Source organism: Kogia breviceps, chromosome 12 (genome assembly GCF_026419965.1).
Source record: "Kogia breviceps isolate mKogBre1 chromosome 12, mKogBre1 haplotype 1, whole genome shotgun sequence".
NCBI classification, from domain to species: Eukaryota; Metazoa; Chordata; class Mammalia; order Artiodactyla; family Physeteridae; genus Kogia; species Kogia breviceps.
The window spans coordinates 11,592,795-11,615,586 of record NC_081321.1 but is presented as its reverse complement, the minus strand read 5'-3'; the positions used below and the strand labels follow the sequence as shown (position 1 = coordinate 11,615,586).

The 22,792-nt window shown below is 40.2% G+C and overlaps 1 long non-coding RNA gene across 4 annotated transcripts in view; it reads left to right on the top strand.

Moving 5' to 3' along the window:
• Positions 1-22,792, top strand: part of LOC131766201 (uncharacterized) — a 60,263-nt gene that overhangs the window by 11,946 nt on the left and 25,525 nt on the right. Inside the window, exons 2-5 of one of the 4 annotated variants that reach the window (XR_010835771.1) lie at positions 2,168-2,544; positions 4,274-4,502; positions 5,246-5,453; positions 5,830-6,547. This is a non-coding gene — a long non-coding RNA (uncharacterized lncRNA). Of the gene's footprint in view, positions 1-2,167; positions 2,545-4,273; positions 4,503-5,245; positions 7,481-22,792 lie in introns of those variants that run through there. The other 3 variants (XR_009338430.2, XR_010835772.1, XR_010835770.1) reach the window with 3 other exon arrangements.

Here is a 22,792-nt window from a genome sequence, read left to right as displayed (position 1 = left end):
GTCTAATGAAGGAGTCAGAAAAATGTAGAGTGAAATGCATCAAAAAATATGTTTAGTGCTGCTGTGGTCCAGGGGATGTCTTAAAGATTGGGGGTAGAGCAGTAAACAAAACATACAAACATTCTGCTTTCACTGCACTTACATTTCAGCAGGGGCAGACAGAGAGTAGATAAATACAGGGGTCCCTTGGTGTCAGCAGGGGATGGGTTCCCGGACCCACCACAGATACCAAAATCGGCAGATGCTCAAGTCCCTTTTATAAAATAGCGCGGTATTTGCCTATAACCTGTGCGTATTTCCCTGTATACCCTAAATCATCTTTAGATTACTTGTAATACCTAATACAATGTAAGTGCTATATAAATAGTTGTAAATCCAGTGTAAACGCTGTGTAAATAGTTGCTGGTGCAACGCAAATTTAAGTTTTGCTTTTTGGAGCATTTCAGGGGATGGGAGGGGCAAGGAGGCCACCGAGGCTTGAGTGGAGTGATCAAGGTGGAGACGTAGCAGGTAACCATAAGGGAGGTAGCGGGGTTGCTGGCGGGGGCACAGGAGGAGGCCATGTTGGTCTTTGTGAGCATTGTCAGAACTTTGGCCATCACTTAGAACAAATTGAGTAGCCAACAGGAGAGTTTTGAATGAAAGAGTGAGAAGATCTGGGGTAACATAGGGACACAAATTAGGAGCATACTGCAATAACCCCCAGGGAAAAGGATGGAAACTAGTACTAGAGTGGGAACAGTGAGGGTGAGAAGAGGTGGTCAGAGTCTAGATATGCTTTGAAGGACATATAGCCAAAATATTCTGATGGATTGGATGGAGGCTATTGAGAGAGAGTCAAGTTTTGTTTTTTAATAAAGACATATTGGGAATTCCGTGGTGCTCCAGTGGCTAGGACTCCACGCTTCCATTTCAGGGGGCACAGGTTCCATCCCTAGTCAGGATCCCCACAAGCCACGCAGTGTGGCCAAAAAAAAAAGAGATATATTTACATGTATGAAATGCCCCTATTCTGTTGTGTAAAATACAACTTGCGTTATTCTTTGACCACTGTTATTCCAGCAACTTCCCAGAAGTTAGTTTTCATTTTTCTAAAACCTAATTTCTTATGGTTTTATCAATCATTTGTCCTGCTAAGTCCTCCTACAGCAAAACTTTGCAATTCCAATGGAATACAATTGAGCACATGCGGATCTAGCTTCTGTCTGAAAAGACAATATAATTTAAAATCCTGACTCATCACATTATCTCTGGAAAGCAAATAAACCAATTCTCTTCTCATTTATACCCAGCATTATATAATGAACATCGAGGGCTCCTCTTTTCACGCCTATTTATACGATTTTCACAGAAGAGAACATGCACCCTTCTTTAATCTTATTACGGGAATCCATCACAACTGAAAATGCATTCAATCCTTCTTCAGTAAGCAGCAACCTAGCCACTATAATAAACCCTCTGAGAAGCAAAAAAATGTGTGTGCTTCTTTCTCTGTGTAGTGAATGCTTTGCTCAGAGGAAAATTTTGTTCCTATTTGGCTAATCCATAGATGGGCACGGCAGCATGCAGAGGAACCCGAATCGGTTTCTCTGGGCCGACAACACGAAGTACCACAAACTGGGTAGCTTAGAATAAACAGAAATTTATTCTCACCATTCTGGAGGCCAGACATCCAAAATCAAGGTGTTGGCAGGGCTGTGCTCTCTCAGAGTTCTAGGGAAGAATCTGTTTTATTTTTTTCGTGGCCTCTGGGGTTGCCAGCAATCCTCAGTGTCCTTGGCTGTAAATGCATCACTGCAGTCCTTGCCTCTGTCCCCGTGTGATGTTCTGTCTGTGTGTCTTGTGTGGTAGATTACCTCTGGTTTATTATAAAAGGATATAACTCAGGAACAACTGGTAAAAGAGATGCACAGGGCAAGGTTTGTGGGAAGGAATGTGGTGCTTCCCTGCCCTCTCTGGGAGTGTCACTATCCTAGCACCTCCACATGGTCACCAACCTGGAAGCTCCAGAGTCAAGATTTCTGGTCCAAGTAATACCATTTTTTAGTTAATGGGAAGCTGAGTTGATAATTTTACACTATGGCATAGCTCATGTAATTTCTTTAAAACCAAGGTCACAGGGACTTCCCTGGTGGTCCAGTGGTAAAGAATCCACCTTCCAATGCAGGAGATGCGGGTTCGATTCCTGTTCGGGAAACGAAGATCCCACATGCCGCGGGGCAGCCAAGCCTGTGCGCTTCAACTACTGAGCCCACGCACCTCAACGGGAGAGCCCGCGTGTCACAGACCACAGAGCCCAGCACCCTGGAGCCTGCGCACCACAACTAGAGAGAGAAAACCCTCACGCATAGCTAGAGAGAAGCCTGAGCACTGCCACCAAGAGCTCGTGTGCCGCGACCAAACAAAAGATCCCGAACGCCACAACGAAGACCTGACGCAGCCAAAAAAAAAAAAAAAAAAACCAAGGTCACAGATTCTGCCAAAAAGGATACTTTATTATAAAATGGCTTTGTGATCGATGATTTTGCCCAACAGTAGACTAATGTGAGTGTTCTGGCGACATTTATTGTAGTCTCGGGTAAGCTATGATGTTTGTAGTTTTGGTGTATTAAGTGAATTTTTGACTTACCATATTTGCAATTTATGATGGGTTTGTTGGAATGTAACCTCATGGTCAGTCAAGAAAGATCTGTTATTGGGTCTTTTTTTCATAGCAAAATTTTATATAATCCATACTTTCCACGTAATTATTCAACCCTTTAATTGTGCATATATAAGTTTTTACAACGTTTCTAGCCTTCTAACTCCATTAATTTTAACTGTGAAGAAAAATCAGCAAATATTAATTTTTCTAAGTCTAGCATTTTCCCATACGTTCCATTCTTTTTCTAGATATCAGAACTAATCTTATTGTCCTTAAGTTTAGCTCAGGACTGGGCTGTGATCTTGTGACTTGTCTGGCCAAGAAAACTCCAGATTCATTGGTTACCTTTCAAAAGATCAACTGATGTTCCTGCTAACATTTAGGAGTCTGTTAGTCTCCTGAGTCAAAAGGCATCCAACAGAGATAGAATTAACAGCAAACTTGATTTCTAAACCACAGCTTAACGCAAAAGAGAAAGTAAACAATTCCTAAGAATGTGAAGAAGCACAAGTCCTTCGAGTAAAGGCTTATCCATATGACATTTTCTTCAAAGTCAAATTCTAACCTCGAAAGAGATACACTACCATTCTCTAGCAAAGCTACAATTCTCAAATTACACCGGCCTTTAGAATACTCATATCAATAAACCTGAACACCATAACTGCTTGAATGATTCAGTTGCTAACCTAATTATTATATTGATTAAATCATTTGTTTTGATTGATTCTAAGTAATTCCTTTTTAGAGAGTATGGATTTCTTTTGAAACAATGGTGTAAGAGAAACATTAGATTATTTGCTGCCTGCAATCAAAAAAGACCTACAGTGTTTGCTAAACTTATTGTAATATGCTATAGTGATTGGTTAGTTAGATAGTTTGGGGTTGTTTTTTTTTTTTGCGGTACGCGGGCCTTTCGTGGCCTCTCGCATTGCAGAGCACAGGCTCCGGACGCGCAGGCTCAGTGGCCACGGCTCACGGGCCCAGCCGCTCCGTGGCACGTGGGATCTTCCCGGACCGGGGCTCGAACCCGCGTCCCCCGCATCAGCAGGCGGACTCCCAACCACTGCGCCATCAGGGAAGCCCAGTCAGATAGTTTTTTAATGTATTTATCCATCTTATTTATAAAATACATCTATTATCAGAATTTATTTTTTAATATTAGAAGCAGTAATGTTGCTCAAAAGTTTTAAAAAGTTGGAAAAGGGTTCCAAAGAACAGCATAAATGGATCCTCATCTTTCTGAATAGCTGGAAAATAAAGATATTAATTACCTGGGATACTGCATTGCCTCAAAGATCACTCTTATCTGTGACTCCAACTCAATGATTTGTAATGCTGGAATATTTACTGGAGGCTAATACAACCAGCCACTCAAATTTCTTATAATGACTCCCCCTTTCCATTTAAAGTAGTCTTTTACATATAAATGCATAATATCCTCACGTAAAGCTATAACCTACTAAATATAATTTTATAATTTGTGAGTTAAATTTGATACTTTTATATTGCTTTAATGATTCAAGATCTTAAAAAATTTTAAGATCACTATTTTGAACATTAATTCTAATTGAACAAAATGGCATATGGAATATATACCATGTCTTTCAAATAACTATTGTGTTAATCCAGGTGCTCTGAGGAGCAGATGCCAAGACAGCATTCAATAAGGAAATTATGGCCAGTGTAAAATGCTTGTGCTAAAAAACAATGGGGAGAGGTCAGATATGGTTGGGAGACAAGTCAGACCCTGATGCAAGTCTGATCCCAAATGAGGAAGAGAGAAGAAAAATGGGAAGAAAGTTTGGGTGGGACCTTGTAGACTTCACTACAGTCAATGGAAGGTTCAGAAAAGCTATGGGTGAGTCCTTGAACCAAAGTTGGCTGACATTGGGATGCTTTGCCTTTCTGTCTCCTTTTCTTTCTTTCTTTCTTTTCTTTCTTTCTTTCTTTCTTTCTTTCTTTCTTTCTTTCTTTCTTTCTTTCTTTCTTTCTTTCTTTCTTATTTTTTAAAATTGAAGTGTAGTTGATTTATAATGTGTTAGTTTCAGATGTATAGCAGAGTGATTCAGTTATATACATATACATATTTTTTCCAATTCTTTTCCATTATAGGTTATTACAAGATATTGAGTATAGTTCCCTATGCTATGCAGTAAATCCTTGTTGTTTTTCTATTTTATATATGGTGGTGTGTATCTTAATCCCACACTTGTAATTTACCCCTACCCCGCTCTTTCCCCTTTGGTAACCGTAAGTTTGTTTTCTGTGCCTGTGAGTCTATTTCTATCTTGTAAATAAATTCATTTGTATTATGTTTTAGTTTCCACATATGAGTGATATCACGTGATATTTGTCTTTCTCTGTCTGGCTCACCTCACTCAGTGTGATCATCTCTAGCTTCATCCATGTTGCTGCAAATGGCATGATTTCGTTCTTTTTTACGGCTGAGTAATATTCCATTGTATATCTGTACCACATCTTTATCCATTCATCTTGCAGTGGATGCTTAGGTTGCTCCCATGTCCTGGCTTTTGTAAATAGTGGTGCTGTTAATATTGGAGTGCATATATCTTTTCGAATTAGGGTTTTCATCTTTTCCAGATACCTTCCCAGGAGAAGGATTGCTGGATCACTTGGTAACTCTATTCTTAGCTTTCCAAGGAAACGCCACGCTGCTTTCCACAGCTGCTGCACAAATTTACATGGAATGCTTTGTCTTCTTGAGCTGGTCTGCCTTAGTATTGCTACTACACCTACTCATTGTCTGGAAGTCACCCGTGAGATGCATGTCCTCAGCTCAGATACTGAGGTGAGTTTACAGTCCAATAGCTGGGACCTTCAGTTAATTACTTTCCCTACAGTAGGACATTTGTCAGGCACATTCCTGACACTGGTGGCTGACACAACCACCAAATTAGCATCTCCAAGTCTGGCCTCATTCCTGCTCCTAAATTGTGAACTGTCTACTGGAAAGCTCCATCTGAATGACCTCTGACACCTCAAATTCAGTGATTCAGTGCATTCCAAAATGAACATTTAGTTCTGTCCTAACTCATACCGCCATTCTCCCACGTACCAACAGCAAACTTCACCTCTTCTTTCCTTTGCCTTCCACATCCAAATAACTAATGAATTCTCTCAATCCAATCTCTACCCTATTTTTCTTCCTCTTCATTTTTCTGCAGGCTCCCAGTGTTACTGCTCAGGTTTAGACCTTCATCGTATTTATGGTACATTATGTGCACTGCTGGCCTCTTTACAGGTGTCCCCCACCTCCCAGACCTCCTCTCTAATCCATTTAAAGTGCTGCTGCCAGGTTAATCTCTTTCAAAGGGCAGCTACTGTACTATTTCCATTCTTAAATTAAAAACCCTTCAGAGATATCTGCACACCCATGTTCACTGCAGCATTATTCACAAGAACCAAGATATGGAAGCAACCTAAGTGTCCATTAGCAGATGAATGGATATAGAAGTTGTGAAATATTAATCAGCCATGAGAAAGAAGGGAATCCTGCCAAGTGCAACAACATGGATGGACCTTGAGGACGTTACGCTACGTGAGATGTCAGACAGAAGAAGATAAATACTGTATGATCTCACATATGCGGAACAGGAAAAAACTGAACTTGTAAAAACAGAGAGTAGAATGCTGGTTACTGGGGCCCAGGGGTAGGGAGATATTTAAGTGTACAAACCCAAAACAAGTAGATAAATAAGTCCTGGCGATCTAATACACAACATAGTGATGATAGTCAACAATACTGTATTAGAAACTTCAGAGTTGATAAGAGGCTAAATCTTAACTGTTTTCAACACAAAAATAATAATAATAAGTATTTGACATGATAAAGGTGTTAACTAACATGACGGTGGTAATCATATTGCAATATTAAATTATCAAACCAACACACTGTACACCTCCAACTTACATGATGTTATATTTCAATTAAAACTCAATGAAAACAAAACAAAAACTCCTTAAATGGCTCCCAGTTTCTTACAGAATGAACTTCTATACTCACAGCCTCTCATTCAGGGCCTCCATGATCTGGCTCCACGATCTAGCTTTTCAATTTTTCCTCCTAAAATTCCTTTTTACACACTGATCGTAGTCTTCCTGAGTTACAGCGGGGCCACAATTATACCCTGAACTTTCCTACCTTCATGAATTTTCCTCCTAGACTTGCTTTTATTTTCTCAGTAAGTCCTGTGTTGCTACAAAACCATCCATCACAGCCCAGCTGAAATGTTACTTCCTCTACAGATCTTTCCCCAAATCCCTTAACTGGAAGTGCTCTCTTTGCTGACATTTGCTGGTATATAAAATATGCCTCCAGTTTATAATGAAATTTGTGTTATGGGATGTGGGGATGAGTGCACATTATCAAACATGTATTGAAATTGATTTTGTGAGGAAAAGTGTAGTATTTGGTTCATGCAAATACCAATACTGTAATCCAGCAGGAAGGCATCAATTCTGGGTATGCAGAACTCTTAACCCTGAAAGATGGCAATTGCAAATTTCAAAAGAAATGCTTTGATTTCCTGGAATACTGGCATACAGCAGGCAGCCACACAGCAAGTTTACTGGTAACTGGAGATCACATAATACAGTAAAGCAAATGCCACTACAGTATTTCAGCCAGTACTTTAACTAATACCAAGCCACAATACAAAGTAAATGTGGCTGAATTATTATACAGCTAGCTGAAGTCCATTTAGGAAAAAATCATTGATTATGAACCAGAACAAAAGATAAACCAGAGTAATACAGCTGAACGAACTTCAATATCGTGTTTATACGTGAAATGTTTGTTGAATATTAGTACCTAGCAAAAAACAGTAAAAAAAAAAAAAAAAAAGGAAATACATTCACTTGTACATGATATTACAGCAACACCATTGCTGCATTTAACTATGGCTTATGCTAGGAATAAATTTAAATATGTAACGTTTGAGGAATAACTGAGACACTATATTGGATCAGTCTGCAGTCTGTGGTTTTAAATTTTTGCTAAGAAAGATGGCAATAGGATGCAAATGCAAAAGCCGTTGTTTTGTTTCCCTCTTCTGAACCCTCACAGCGCGGTGCCAGGCATCTCTCGGTACATGTGCCCATTTCAACCTGCTGCTGTATTTACTCTGAACTCTACTGGGCTAGGATTCTTGAGGGTAGGCTGTGTGCTAATTCAGCTTTGTATCTTCACAGTTATTTGCTCATGGATGAATGAAAGAAATGAGATCGCCTGAGTAGGCAGTCAGAAGAAATAGAAGGACAAGGAGAGGTTGCTCAGACAGACAAGGGGGAAAAGGGAATCGCAGGCTGAGAAGAGGACGTGGGGAAAGCGTCCTTGTGTGAGCAGGACGTTCAGCGTATGGAGGAACCGTGAGAAAAGCAGCTGAACAAGTAGAAGCCGAATCACAAAAACTTCCCATGTCACACTGAAGAGTTTGGACTGTATTCTTTAGGCCAAGGGAAATCATACAAGGAAATGGAAAGTTAAGATTCTTAGACAGATCTTTCTGGCAGAGCAGAGGTTGGCTGGGAGTGTGGGGAAGGGATAGACATGGTGACAGTGAGGACAGGGAGACCAGTCAGGAGGAGGCCATGACAATATTTCAGACAAGACACGGTGAGGGTTTGTCCTCAAGCCAAAGCCATGGGAATGAAGCAGTGGAAGGAATCTGATAGTATCTAGAAGCTTTAAGCAAAGGGACTTTGTAATTGACTCTACACAGGCTGTGAAAGCGTGGCAGGATGCGTCTTAGATATTTGGTGGTGGTGCCATCCACGAGAGCAGTGTTTTAGGAAAGATAATTCTGCTTTGGGACCTGAGTTGTGGGGAGATAATGGGACTCAAAAGCAAATCGAAGAAATGTGATTCAAGAGGTAGCTAGAGAGCCGAGAGAGCTGATTATTACATTGTACTTAACTGTGCTTTATCGTATATCTTGGGCTATCATTCTTCCCTTCCAATAATTTTTTCAGGCTTCCAGAATCTCTTAATATTCATATTCTGTGTAGAAGATTGCTTTCAGAATCCTCTTGTTTTTTCCCACATGGAAAGGCTCCTTGACCTGCTGTACATTTCATGTGTTTTACTGATCTTATAGAGCCCCTCCCCATCCCTTTTACCCCAAGGATAAAATGTAGAAAAAAACTGGTAGGCCACTAGGTCATTCTACCAGGAGATTTTTTTTTTTTTTTTTCCCCCCCGGTACGCGGGCCTCTCACTGCTGTGGCCTCTCCCGCTGCGGAGCACAGGCTCCGGACGCGCAGGCTCAGCGGCCATGGCTCACGGGCCCAGCCGCTCCGCGGCACGTGGGATCTTCCCAGACCGGGGCACGAACCCTTGTCCCCTGCATCGGCAGGCGGACTGTCAACCACTGTGCCACCAGGGAAGCCCTAACAGGAGATTATTTTTCAACATATATTGAGAACATCTTGGACATTCCAGAATCCTTAATGGGTAGCACTTTTCCTATATTTTTTTTGTATCAAATTGTGAAGCAGCCTTTTTGGTGAGCATGAGTATAAAGCTTTATAAAATTGAATTTGTGAATTCCTAAACACCAGTCAGAATCTCTGACGATAGTATTTTCATAAGCAAAAGATGCCACTGTGCTCCTTAAAAAAGAAAAAAATCAATGAACCTCTACCTTTCTAAAGCAGTACATTATCTTTCACAACCTTAGAGAGTTATTTCTAAGGACAGCACTAGAGGTTTGGATAGCAAATTTAGTTGATGTTTAAAGTAAAAAAAGAAAGAAAGAAAACATTCTTACTTAACTGAATATTGACCTGTTTCTCCATTCAAAAGCAAATGTGGGAATTCCCCCGGCAGTCTAGTGGTTAGGACTTGGCACTTTCACTGCTGGGGCCCGGGTTCAATCCCTGATTAGGGAACTAAGATTCTACAAGCAGTGTACCACACACACACACACACACACACAAAAAAAAAAGCAAATGTGCCTGCAGAAAAAAGAGAAATATTATGTATGATAAACTCACAACCAACATAAAACAGCTCACAGTCTCCAGAAATTTACTTTATCTTTTAAAGGATAAATTTATCTTTATGGGGGTCATACAGTTTTTACATGAGTAAAAATTTCAGGAGATTGCACCCAATCCTGTCCCTTACCAGCACAAACTTGAAAAGTACCTTGTTCCTTGTTCAAACTTGTTTCTAATGAAAAAGAACTCTTTTACAAGGCACCTTTCTGTTGTGCTCAAATATCAATCATAACCCTCCTGAAGTCATCATGTAACATGCTGAATCTTTCTTGCTTATTAAAGAGTAAAATTTAAATGCCCTCTTTTCAATCTTAATACTTGGGATCCTGAAATGGTCAAGATCACTTACAAGTTTCAAAACCCAAGGCGCTAAAATGGCCAACAAACATGTATGTGAGAATCATTGATTTTTTCCAGCGATGTAAAATCACCTCTAGGCCACATAGTCTCGGATAGAACTAAATTGGTGGGTAATTTCTCTTAAAGCAGAAAGTGAGAAACTTTCAGCTGCAGGAGAATTTCCAAATTTCAGACAACACAGACTTACACTGGAATGTATCCCAAGACCATGGAACCGATACTAAAATTATCTATGACACATAGGCCGGAATTTAAGCACTTGAATTCTCAGCACAGAGATCATCTTATGTAGATGACAAAACAAATTCACAGCCGCCAAGTTTTATGATTCAGTCAGGAGACAATTTATTGAAACTTTCCGCATGATCTCAGTATCCTTGGACTTTACTGTGAAAAGCTGGGAAGTTGGAGAAATAGTAAGTTGTGGAATAATTTAAAATATGAAATATTAAAATTCTATGATTAAAAAATATTTACTTATTTTGGCTGTGCAGGGTCTTAGATGCGGCATGCGGATCTTCAATGCAGCATGTTTAGTTGCAGCCCATGGATTCTCAGTTGTGGCATGCATGTGGGATCTAATTCCCTGACCAAGGATCAAACCCAGGCCCCCTGCACTGGGAGCGCCAAGTCTTACCCATTGGACCACCAGGGAAGTCCCCCTAAAATTCTACCTTTCAAAAACCAGGATAGTAACTTGAATTCTTTGAATTCCAATTCTGAGATGTGCAAGTAAAGTTTAGTGACTTTATTCTCTTGGTTTTGATTCCTGGGTAATCGCAGATGTCCAAAGGAGAGTTTGGCCACACTGTGTTTCCATAGACTATTGCATAGTATTTTTCACTTGTTCTGAATGGTGAACATTTTCTTCTTACAAACATTACTGGTCGGGCTTCCCTGGTGGCGCAGTGGTTGAGAATCCGCCTGCCGATGCAGGGGACACGGGTTCGTGTCCCGGTTCGGGAAGATCCCACATGTCGCGGAGTGGCTGGGCCCGTGAGCCATGGCCACTGGGCCTGTGCGTCCGGAGCCTGTGCTGCGCAACGGGAGAGGCCACAACAGTGAGAGGCCCGCGTACCACAAAAAAAAAGAAAAAAAAAAAAAATTACTGGTCACTTTGACAATGTTAGAAGAAATTCTCTATTTCAGAGGCTTGTTAGGAAAAAAAGTCCCACAAATGCTTAGCATCTTCTATGGTCCAGGCAATTGTACTGGCTATTTTCATTTTTGCTTAATTGAAATGACTCAATTTCATTTTATGAAATTCATTTTATGAATTCAATTTATGTCAACTCTAAATATGAGAAGTATATTAGTTTTCTATTGCTGTGTAACAAACTAAACAAATTATGACAAATACCACCCATTTATTAGCTCGTTGTTGTGTCGAAGTCTGGACAGTCTGGGCATGGTGTGCCTGGATTCTCTGCTTAGAGTCTCGCATGGCTAAAATCAAGGTGTTGGCCAGGCTGTGTTCTCAACTGGGTGTCATGATCCTTTTTCCAAGCAGAATTCAGTTCCTGTGGCTGTAGAAATGAGGCTTGCACTTCCTTGCTGGCTGTCAGGAGGGAGCTAAGAAAACTTAGCTCATAGAGACCTCCTACATTCTTTGCCACGTGGCCCTCTCCTTCTTCAAAGCCACTAGTGGAGAATCTCCCTTGTGTCGAATACTACTTACACTTCAAATCTCTCAAGGACAGACCTAGTCCCTCTTTCAGCCTCACTTAATTAGGTTAGGCCAAACTTGGATAATCTCCCTATTTTAAGGTCACCTGATTTCAGATCTTAACTGCATCTGCAAAATCCCTTCACAATAGCACTTAGCTTAATGTTTGATTGAATAACTGGGGGAAGATGTGTGTACACCAGTGGCTGGGGAGTCTTGGGGACAATCTTAGAATTCTGCTTATCAGTCTCACAAGTCTGTAATCAAAATGTCAGCTAGGCTATGTTCTCATCTGGAGGCTTGACTGGGGAAGTAAGTGCTTCCAAGTTGATTCAGGTTGTTGGCAGAATTCATATACTTGTAACTGTGTGATTGAGGACCTTGGATTTTTGTTGGTTGTTGGCTGACAGTCACTCACTGGTCCCAGCAGTGACCCACAGCTCCCTGCCATGTAACCATCTCCATAGGCAGTTCACAACATGGCTATTTGCTTCTTGAAGACCAGTAAGAGAGTATCTTTGTCTAGTCTACTAAGACAGAATCTTATATGATGTAATCTAATCATGGGAGTGACATCCTATTATCTTTGCCATATTCTTTTAGTTAGAGCAAGTTGCAGTTTCCATCCTGCAGTCAAAGGAAGGAAATTATACAAGGGTGTATGACTCACTGAGGGTCACCTTACATTGTATCTGCCACAAAAAGTCTGTGCTCAGAGCAACTTTGGAAGTTCAGATCAAAGTGGCTTCCAGGGTTTTAGAGAACAGGGCCTTGTTGAACGTGCAGTAGTTGCCATCAGATATAAACCCACATGGTTAAATGGGTATTCTGTTTTCAAACTCCAGACCTGATATCAGATTTTCTGGGTTTGAATCCCAGTTCTTCCATGGATTAACTGTGCAACTTTACCTCTCTGAGCCTCAGTTTCTTCCTCTACAAAACGAAGATGACAGTACACCCCACACACACCAAGGGTCATTATGAGGATTAAGGAGACATCATTTAAAATGGATCCTGATATACAGTAAGTGCTCAGTAAGCATTAGACATTATTTTATATTCCTGCTCTCCCTCTGGATGATTATATTGCATCTTTCATTCACGAATTCATCTAAATCTATCCTTAAACCTACGTATTGTTCTTTTTTTTTTTTAGATCTTTATTTTTTTAAACAATTTTCTTTTTTTTAATTTTTATTTTATTTGACTTTTTCAATTTTTGGCTGTGTTGGGTCTTCGTTCCTGTGCACAGGCTTTCTCTAGTCGCGGCGAATGGGGGCTACTCTTCATTGCGGTGCATGGGCTTCTCATTGCAGTGGCTTCTCTTGTTGCAGAGCATGGCCGCTAGGTGGGCAGGCTTCAGCAGTTGTGGCTCTCAGGCTCAGTAGTTGTGGCGCATGGGCTTAGTTCCTCCGCAGCATGTGTGATCTTCCCAGACCAGGCATAGAACCTGTGTCCCCTGCATTGGCAGGCGGATTCTTAACCACTGTGCCACCAGGGAAGTCCCCTATGTATTGTTCTTTTTTTTTTTAAATGGAGTTGGGAGGCCAGCAGAGGGAGCTCTCAGGCAAGTACATTTTTATTTTTATTTTTATTTTTATTTTATTTTATTTTTGGCTGTGTTGGGTCTTCACTGCTATGCGTGGATTTTCTCTAGTTGCTGCGAGCGGGGACTACTCTTCATTGCAGTGCACGGGCTTCAGTAGTTGTGGCACATGGGCTCAGTACTTGTGGCGCATGGGCATAGTTGCTCCGCAGCATGTGGGATCTTTCCAGACCAGGGCTCGAACCCGTGTCCCCTACATTGGCAGGCAGATTCTTAACCACTGCGCCACCAGGGAAGCCCTGTATTGTTCTTGATATATCATTATCCAGTCTTTTCGACTTTAAGAGCTCCTCTTCTTTTCATGCATTTGGTGAGGTAGTCCACATTCATTCTCTGTTCACATACTATGATGCTGATTATGCTTTCTCAAACACTTTTAATTTTCAAACTATTAATAAGTCTCTTGAGGGAAGTGAATCTTAGTGTAAATTTCCTTTGACATATTTGAATTTTATGTGTCTTGTTCTTTAGATGAGATTCAGTGCCACCACTTAATCTATGGTTAAATGGTGATTAAATCTGGTGAGTGTTGGTCGTTAAAAAAAATATATATATATATACAGTTTGTAGTGGTGGGTGAGGAGATATATATGGGGGTGATCATTGATCACAAAAACAAACATCCTGGGAATTTACACAGTCTGTATGTTGGAGGGAAGCTGAATCAATTTTACTGAATTAAATTGAGTAGCGCTAGTTCTGTGCTCAGCTCTACACCAAGCTCTATACAAGAACAAAAATGAGATAAACCTTGTTTTCTATTCTGAGGCTTACAGTGTTGCTAGGGAAACAAAGCTTATGCATATTAGACAGACATACTGTAAGATGGCATAGGATTACATTAAAATTAGATAGATGAGTATATGAGTATAAGTGATGTCAGATCTCAAAGGAGGGAGGATGGATTAGAGAGAGCTTGCTAGAGAGGCTTTGGATTATAAGTAGAATTTGGAAAGGTAGAAAGTAATGAAACACACCTTCAGGGATGGGAGCTATTTTGAGTGCTAGTTTGCCATTAGAACCGACCCTTATCTCTTACGAGACAACAAGGAGAGCAGAATAGGGATTTATGTTAGGGAGAGAGTAGCAGAGCTTTTACTCTACCCAATCTTTATGAGGTGATCATTGCTCTTATTTTGTGACCGTAGACCTTAGGGTAATGGGAGTTAAAACACCTATTGGAAACATGAAAATGCCAAAATGTGAAGTGACATGCTCAGTGTCATACTACAGGATGTGAAGGTAGGATTCAGCTGTCTAGTTTCTTTGTTCATTTGTTGTTTGGAACAGAAAGCCCTAATGTGAATCTTTTCCATATTCTATAACTTTAAAAAAATTGTGGCTAGCCTTGCATGTAATTGCAAATGAATACCAGAGACAACAAAACAGGGTATTAATTTCTCATCTAATTAAAAGATATAATAAAGTATAAAATGCTTCATCTTGTCTTACAATTACGTAAGTTGAAAAAGTACTTTCCAGTCCACACTTTCTTTAGATTCCTACAGCAAATCTTTCAAAAGAAAGCATGGTTTTATAGGTAGCTACTTTCTATTGTAATAACCTATCTAAAAAGTTATATTTCACTATATGTAATAGAAGAATGTATTTTAAGCGGCTATTTATAAATTGCAATTGCACTAAACCATAAGGCAATATTATTCGTTGAGAAAGCTAGTAATTGAATGTTATTATCCAATTGTTTATGACCTTACCATTTTTCAGAGTCTCTCAAACCAGTTTTGTACAGTGAGCTATTGAAGCAAGGAAAAAGACAGTTAGAAATTCCTATAAGCTGAAATCTACTTCTCCCAGCCATAAATTCTTTGTCTAGTAAATACTAGCTCATCTTGTGCTCATAAAGTAGGGCACTACACTTCTTTTCAGCTATTTTAGTACATCTTGAATGTGCTTCCTCTCTAACTGAAAAAAGATTTCTGCTCACAAATTCTCCCTGAACTCCTGAGAGCCCCAGTAAGCACTGCCTACAGAGAATCTATTCCAGTATATAGACCTGGGATCAATGTTGATTGTGACAATAATAAAACGAGCTTGATCTTCCCTTTTCAACACTCAAGACTACAAGTAATGCAATCTCAAAGAGACAGAACAGGAAAAATAGGCGTGGGAGTGGGGAATCCAGGTTTATGTCTTGTGCCAGAAAATAGACTAATTGTCATTTGAAGTGTCTCTCTATTTCTAAGTCAGGCAGCAAAGAGGAATGGAGCCTCCCAAATTCACTTTAAATGTAGCTAGAACCTGAGGGTTGCCTGGCTTTTTGTGTGTATGTGTGTGCACTACCCAAGGACACCTGCTAAGGGGGCAAGTGGGATTAAATCCAGCTCTCAGGTGGTTTAGCAATCTATGTGCCTATTTGAGAATATATCTGCTTGGATGAAGGGGGTGTCTTTTTCTCATTCACACAACTGCTCTTGTGTGGAGTGGTTGTGGCCCTACTAAATACCGCCTCACAGGCCCGCAAAGCAAACGCACTAACCATGCCTGGGGAATCTTGAACCACTGGGATAAATGGCTTCATTCCGCTTATTGTAGTTAAACACGTGCCTTTCTTTCTCTGTGTGAAGACCGTGTTAAGAAGAAATTCTCAACTTATGCTGAAGACAGCTTTCAACTCTCTTCAACAATGAAGAAAGGAAAAAATATTCCACCTTCATAAAAAGTTACTGTTTATGTTAATCCTCCCTTTCTGTAATGAAATTTTAAAAAATATTTAGCTCCGAGACAAATCAGAATGTCACTAGTTTCTTACATGGATCCTTATCACCTGCTCAACAGTTCTATCATGGGACTTCCAAACACACTTTGTCGTTCCATAGTTGACATGTTTCTTTTTAACAACTTTATTGGCGTGTAATTGCTTTACAGTGCTGTGTTAGTTTCTGCTTTATAACAAAGTGGATCAGCTATACATATACATATGTCCCCATATCTCTTCCCTCTTGCATCTCCTTCCCTCCCACCCTCCATATCCCACCCCTCTAGGTGGTCACAAACCACCGAGCTGATCTCCCTGAGCTATGTGGCTGCTTCCCACTAGCTATCTATTTTACGTTTGATAGTGTACATATGTCCATGCCACTCTCTCACTTTGTCACAGCTTACCCTCCGCATATCTTCAAGTCCATTCTCTAGTAGGTCTGTGTCTTCATTCCCGTCTTACCCCTAGGTTCTTCATGACCTTTTTTTCTTAGATTCCATATATATGTGTTAGCATACAGTATTTGTTCTTCTCTTTCTGACTTACTTCACTCTGTATGACAGACTCCAGGTCCATCCACCTCACTATAAATAACTCAATTTCATTCCTTTTTATGGCTGAGTAATATTCCACTGTATATATGTCCCACATCTTCTTTATCCATTCATCTGTTGATGGACACTTAGGTTGCTTCCATGTCCTGGCTATTGTAAATAGAGCTGCAATGAACATTTTGGTACATGACTCTTTTTGAATTATGGTTTTCTCAGGGTATATGCCCAGTAGTGGGATTGCTGGGTCGTATGGTAGTTCTATTTTTTGTTTTTTGAGGAACCTCCATACTGTTCTCCGTAGTGGCTGTATCAATTTACATTCCCACCAGCAGTACAGGAGGGTTCCCTTTTCTCCACACCCTCTCCAGCATTTATTGTTTCTAGATTTTTTGATGATGGCCATTGTGACCAGTGTGAGGTGATACCTCATTGTAGTTTGGATTTGCATTTCTCTAATGATTAATGATGTTGAGCATTCTTTCATGTGTTTGTGGACAATCTGTATATCTTCTTTGGAGAAATGTCTATTTAGGTTTTCTGCCCATTTTTGGTTTGGGTTGTTTGTTTGTTTGTTTGGTGGTACGCGGGCCTCTCACTGTTGTGGCCTCTCCCGTTGCGGAGCACAGGATCCGGACGTGCAGGCTCAGCGGCCACGGCTCACGGGCCCAGCCGCTCCGCGGCACGTGGGATCTTCCCGGACCGGGGCACGAACCCGCATCCCCTGCATCGGCAGGCGGACTCTCAACCGCTGCGCCACCAGGGAAGCCCTGTTTGTTTTTTTGATATTGAGCTGCATGAGCTGCTTGTAAATTTTGGAGATTAATCCTCTGTCAGTTGCTTCATTTGCAAATATTTTCTCCCATTCTGAGGGTTGTCTTTTGGTCTTGTTTATGGTTTCCTTAGCTGTGCAAAAGCTTTTAAGTTTCATTAGGTTCCATTTGTTTATTTCTGTTTTTATTTCCATTTCTCTAGGAGGTGGGTCAAAAAGGATCTTGCTGTGATGTATGTCATAGAGTGTTCTGCCTATGTTTTCCTCTAAGAGTTTGATAGTGTCTGGCCTTACATTTAGGTCTTTAATCCATGTTGAGTTTATTTTTGTGTATGGTGTTAGGGAGCGTTCTAATTTCATTCTTTTACATGTAGCTGCATAGTTGACATTTTTATTCAAACTCGGAAAGCTCTCCTTTATCTTCATTGCCTTTCAAAATTCCCCTTCCCCTATCATTCAAAGCTCAGGACAAATTCTACCTTATCCAAGGACCATTTCGTTTTCTCTCTTCTATGGTAGAATATTCCTCCACCCTATCTGTTCATCTCCATAACATACAATTGATTGATACAACCCAGGGCCCAGGCTATAGCAAAAGAGCACATAATTCAGAGCAAGTCAGCTTCAATGTAGTGGGTGCAGCATTGGCAGCTTCAGTAGGAGGAGAGATTGGGAGAAGAGACGAAGCTGGCGGCAGCAACAGCATCAGAGAAATGCCATGGGCATGAGGAGATGAAACGTGTATCATAAGCAACAGTGTTGCTTTAGTCTGTTCTCTCAGCAGAGACTACTGCCATTAGAGGTACCCATAGGCCAATATGGAGAGTTCTTGGGTCCTCTGATACTGTCCGGGAGAGGGTAAGAACTCAGGGAAACAGGAGGATAGCTTCCATCTGGTGGGTACTCATCCAGAGCCTCTTTATAGTGTGTGCTATTCTGTTACTCTGTTGCTCATAGCTCTCTGATTGTCTGGCCTCAGGCTGATGAATGAGGAATCATGTAAGATTCCAACATCACCTACACCCTCAAATTGCCTTTGTGCAACTCTGCCACCCCCTCAAGCTTTATTTACTGCTTTACTTTATTTCCTGCTTTTTTTTTAAACTGCATGTTTACTTCCTTCTCCGTCTTGCCACTCCCCCTTTTATGGCATGATATTATTCTTTTTCTCTGATATTAGGATTAGTCTTTGAGTGTGAGGAAAATGTTGGTCAAATTGTCCTGCTTTGTGAGTAGAGTAGTAAGTATGCAGCTGGGAACCAAACAGGCCCAAGCACACCAAATTATCCTACCCACTCTCTTTGGAATATGCCCTTAGATGTTCTCTGGTGTCTCCACTCATACAAGTCCAACAACCTTGACGAGTTTTCCCATTCTGTTGCCCTCTTAAAATCAAACCCACCCTTTAATATTCAAGTCAAATGTTAATTCTTTCTTAAAGTATTTCCTGAAATAGAATATATAATATATATATATATAGTATATGTTACTTCCTCTTAGCATACATCTTACAGATTTAGAAACAACTTGAGGCTGAGTGAGTGCATGGAAGGCCAGGTGGAGGAGAGCCAGGACGCCAGTTCCCAGACAGCAAGTAGGGATCTAAAGTTGGGGAGATATCCAGACCACCTCCAGCGCGTTAAAGCTAAGAATGGCGAGCAAGTGGGAAGGCAGGTCAGGATCCAAGAATTGAAGCCAAAATTTTGGATATAAGTAGGGCATTGGGGCCAATGTAAAGAATCAGTGAATGATCCAGGACTTTGGAAAAAAAAATTTTTTTGAAGTTCATATCTAGCTTTTGATGAAATGTTCTTACTTCCCAAAGAATTGGTGTTTGTGAGATAGTTCCAGAATTTTCTGTTCTTAGTTTGCCCTTCTCTTATAATGCTCACCACGCTGTACCCTGTACCTTGAAAGTGTTCATCTCCTTTACTAGCCTGTAAGCCTCTTGAGGGCAGACACTGTGGTCTACTCTTGTTCACTTCACCTGCATTGTCTAGTGAGTGCTTTTTATATAGGAATGTCGACAAATATCTCTTGAATTGTAGTTCTGAAGATGAATTGAATTTGTGGAGACTACTATGAATTCATTGTTACACATGTCGAGATTACAGCATTCAGAGGGAAATATCCAGCAATCAGCTGGAGTCGAAAGACTCGTTGTATAGAAGGAGTGGATGGATGAACAGATATATTTGGGCACTTTCCATATACGGATGAAAACCTAAGAAGTGTGTGAAGAGATAAAAGAGCTCTAACTTGAAAACTGAATAGAGGAGGATACAAATTTACTTATCCAGCCAACATTTACTAACCTTTTAAGGTATTCCAAGCACTTAGGTAGGCACGATTATAGAAATATACTTAATGGAGTTAGATAGTCTCTACCATCAAAGATCTTCAGTCCTCCAGTGCTGGCAACGCGCTAGTGAGGAGACGACTGTAAATATCAATATATTAAGTGGAGAAAGAAGAATATGCAAGAAAGTGCGTGTGACTAACAAGGATAAAAAATGCTTTTGAAAAGGAACACAAAAGACTGTTTTATTTGGTTGTAATGAGATCATTGGTCATCTTCGAAAATTCTGCTTCAGAGCAGAAGTGAGGCAAATCTGCGTTATGTTCGTCATACTTGTTATGTGATGACCTAAAAACACATACACATTTTAGTAAGTCCTGTATTGTTATTAGGTGCAACGCGTCCTAGGAAAATTCACATATTTCCACGTTTCTTTTTCTTCAAAGGGCATTGTTTTTTCCACTAAATGTGACGATCTGAATAATCTAAATGTTTTAGTTGACCTTCATTTATAAACATAGGACTTAATTGGCCATATTAGTCCAAACCCCAAGACTCCAGAATCCTATGTGAGTGAATTGTTTGGAGAAAGATGAAAGAGTGGTGGTAAAAAGTGTAATGAGGTTACCCACATGGACCCAATTTACTCTCTTCATAATAATGTACTTTTCAGCTTCAATATATTTTTAGACATCTAGAGAAGATTATTCAGTAAGATCATTTCAAGGCAACCGCCATATTTAAAGATTTGAAGTAAACATTGATGACCCATTTTGCTCACTGAAGTTTTGTTCCAGTGTTACTTGTGCTACTTGCTGGTAGTTTACAGTTTCACATTGTTTGAAATAAAAAAGGAAGTTCTCCATTTCAGCTAAAAAAAATTCTACAACCTCTCACCAGGAAAAGAAAGTCGCCTTTCCTGTAAATTACTAAATATTTAGAAAGGTGTGGAGCCCACATGCAAAAAGTGTTGCAACCTATTGAGAAAAATACAATGAGCCAGTTACAGAGACTTGACACCTGGCAGGTGTTGCTCAGAGATTATGTGTCACTGTGGATGTGAAAGTACATAGCAGAGACTGGTGTATCACACATGCCTTGCAAATGATAGTTCAAGTCTAAATTGTTTTATTTTTTAGTATATAACTGGATAAAGATTCTGCTGACAGGTATCATTAATAGGTGGTTATTTATTGATTGATAAATCAATTACTGATAGAACTGAGAGGATTATCCATGAGGTCTTAATGTCAGTAGCTTCAGAGGCTCTAAGACCAGTGTCTTCCTTAGGGTGAAGGGGAATATTAAGTTGTTTATTTTCCCAAGGCTTCTTGATCTGGATTTCTGGTCTGAGTAAAATTAGTGGTGAGAGGTCTTTTTTCATTTATTAATTGGTATTCACTATTTTCATAAAACACATTTAAAATATATTAGACACATGAAATTAAAATATGTGATATGTAATATAATTAAGATTTTGATGCTTTCCCTCAAATATCTATCATAACTGATTAGCACATAATTTGACAAATATTTAGAAATTATTAGCAGCATTTCTTAATGGAAATCTCACTAACTCCATTGTATTTGGATTTGAGCAGTAAACACCTAGCATGATCCTTTAATCAGGAGTAAATAATAAATAAATAAGTAATAATATATACATGTGATTTCACAAGTATATATCAACTATTTTAGTGCTCATAAGTGAGGTTAATAGTAAGATAAAGCAAATTCAAGTATTCGTTAAGTAAGGGACTCATTTAACAAATCGAATGACCCCTCTTTGCTGGGTGTTATTCTAAATGCTGGGAATAGAGCTGAGGAAGGGTCGGGAATTTTATTCAACCTTCAAGCTAATAAGCTAGCCTGTTATTGTGTCTGGATGCTGACAAGAGACATGAGACTCTTGGGTCAGAGACGAAGGACTATATTCTTCATGGCACAGCAGGCAGCATGAGCTTTCTATTTGCTTATGTCCGTTTCTCACGACCCCCAGTTTCCACAGGCTGACACAGGCAGGCCTACGTGGTTGCCTACGTAGGCGTTGGGTTGCATTACAGGCGAGGAACACTGTGCTTGGAGAATCCATCACTTTCAGAATGAACAAACCTGTTCTTTGTCTGGAGGGAGGTGTTACCTCTTCCCTTGCAAGTCACTTGCTACAAATATAACCCAGAAAAATGACCCAGGTAAAGACCAGTGAAGACCTGGTATCCTTGGCATACTTAGCAAGACTATGCAGGGGCTCTTAGGGCCCATTAGCAGATTCCCTCTCCTAACAAATCCCTAGCTCCTTGCCCTTACAGAGCTTATATTCTATTATTAGGCTTCTTAGTGGTTTAAGGGATTTCATCCTTGGCTGTTTTATTCCTTCTGAATTACTGTCAACATTACCTTGAAGCTTGCACTTGGTCTTTTCCCCATTTTTACTCTTTATACACACTGTTGCTTCGTGTTCCATTGCTACTTATATCTTCCTTGTTAAGTCTCATGCGTGAGTCAGATTTTGCCTATATCCTAGGAGCCACACTGCTATCATAAAGACTGGACCGAGTTCCTCAAGACATTTCCAGGCAATTTCCTCAAAGCCTCACTATCCATTCAGGGTCTCTCTCTTGGCCTAAAGCAATTGTCCCATGTAGGCCTGAAGCCTCAGGTCATTCAAAGTTTTGTCCAGGCCACCCTGAGCTGGGCCTCAAGGCTCTGGGCCTCTCTGTCTGGTATGTCCAGCTAGCTGTTAACGTATTTGTGGCAGGAGAGAGAGGGCTGTCTGTCTACTTACTTTATCCCTTTATTTTTTTCCTATTATCAGCTCTGGTTCTTTATAGCATGATCGTACTCTGAAATTTTTCATTGAGTGGTTACTAGTGTTAGAAAGAAAAGATTTGTCTGCTCTACAGTTGCTCTGCTCTGAAGAATCGGAAACACTCAAGCCTACTTCCAAGAAGGACTGTAAGGGAGCCCTAAATCCACCTCTGCTCTCTCACGATGTAGACAGGGTGTTCTGGGGTAGAGCAGTAGTGCTGAGGGATAGAAAACAAGTGTGGGTTCTCAGAAGGGTGACTTGAAGATGCCCATATAAGGTTTATTCTATATCTTCTAGTAAGATGGTATCATATAAAAATAAAGAAATATTTTGCACTATCCTCTGA